The following is a 1,932-nucleotide window of genomic DNA, read 5'->3' as shown; positions in this document are numbered from 1 at the left end:
GAATCATGTTCGATTGATTACTCGTTTAATTTCAGCGAATTTGCATCAATTTTAATTTTTGAAAGTTTGGCAACACAAGCCAAATTTGGATTCATCCTATAAAAAGGGCTTTTTGTAAGCCTTTTCAAGTCATATTGGAGATGATAGTTTTATAGAAGACCTCTAACATGTGATAACCTCCGATATGTGTAATGTAGATCATATACATGTGAATAAAAGATAAAAAAGTTGATACTAATACAAGAATAATTATTAATACTAAATTATAAATGACAAAGTTAAATAGATAAATACCTAAATACATATAAAGTTTACCTCATTGAGGTTGAAACAACAAGGTATGCCAAATAGTAAGACCATCTTAAATTCTAGTCAATATTGAATCTACTGGCACGTAGATTCCAACAAACTGAATCTACTTTCTCTTGTATTAATTTTTCAACAATTGATCGAATGTCGGCAATAGGATAAAAAAAATATAACTAACCACACCTAGATAGTTAGAATAAATCTGGTCGAATTCACATAGAATTTGTGGTTAAACCTTGTATTGAAATGGTAAATTAAAAAACTACTAATTACAATTATTATCAAAAAGATTTAAGGTAAGAATTGATTAAAATGTTGAGAATTTAATATTACACGAATTTTAAACAAAAGTTTATTAGTCGAACAAACAAGATTACTTTTGCATCATTGTTCATATGATCATAATTCATATATTTATCTTCCCTTTGATTCGAATTTAATTACACATAAATAATTAAAGTTAACCAACATGTAATGTATAATTTTGGGCACATAATAGCCAGCTAATTTTCTTACTCTCAACGTCTACTTGGATTAGGAACGAGTGTTTTAGCATATTATATCGTATAATTACCGATTACAATGTTAAAAAATTTAATATCACAAGTTCATAGTAATATATGTTGATTCATCCAGTCGTCTTAACTCTTAATTCTTAAGCTACTTCGAACTCATAAGACTACTCAATTGACAATACAATATCTTAATTAGGATACCAAACACATAAATAAAACCCAATTCTAATTATTATTAACGAATGATTACTTGAAAAACAAAACCATAACAAAATTTGATTTGAATAAAAGTAATAATCAAAATAAATTCATCCTGACATCTTACAACGTTTCCAAAAGTTATCCTAATGAGTTTAGACTTCAATCTTTACTTGTTAGACACATAAACTAGGAAATTGGTAATATCCAATATAAAACCAACAAACAAATGAAAAAAAATATAAAAACTAATGATGTCTAATACTCCGGAAAACTTGAAACAAATGAACCTTGTGAATTAAGTAATGTAATTCTAGAACTTGGGGAAGATGATGATGATTCGAATGGGGGGAAGACATTGAACTTGACTATTTGGAACCTTGAACTTGGAAAATGAGCGAAGAAAAATGGGTTTGAAAGAACTTTGGAAGTGATTTGAGACCTCTAAAGTGAGAGACTATGGCAAGGAGTTCTCTTGAATCGTTTGTGGAAGTCTCTATTTAAAAATGAGTGAAAAAAAAAACGATTTTAAGAGTTCAAAACTTCGTCACCGTCCTAGGAGGCATCCACCTATTTTAAAAAATACATTTACGACATTATCTAATTATTTAATTTTATGGTTTTATATTATTTGGAACGAAATGTTCTTATAAAGTTTTGAATTACTATTTTGTAGCTAAAAAGTACATGTTGATGAAATAGAACCGAAAATGGGTTAAAATGGAGCTAAATTGATGTGCTTGGAATAAAACAAAAAAAAAAGGCTTGCTAAATTATAATTGGGTTGATGGACCCCTTTTCAATATTTCAGGGATATATGTTGACTCATAATTTCGATTAAGGAGATTCAAGATGTTCTGGAAACTTGACAAAATTTCAGAGAACTTGTGTGTAAGGGCCTTTTTTGCTA

This window comes from Lactuca saligna, chromosome 7, assembly GCF_052625555.1.
Source record: "Lactuca saligna cultivar CGN05327 chromosome 7, ASM5262555v1, whole genome shotgun sequence".
Classification (NCBI taxonomy): Eukaryota; Viridiplantae; Streptophyta; class Magnoliopsida; order Asterales; family Asteraceae; genus Lactuca; species Lactuca saligna.
This window is presented reverse-complemented; position numbering follows the sequence as displayed.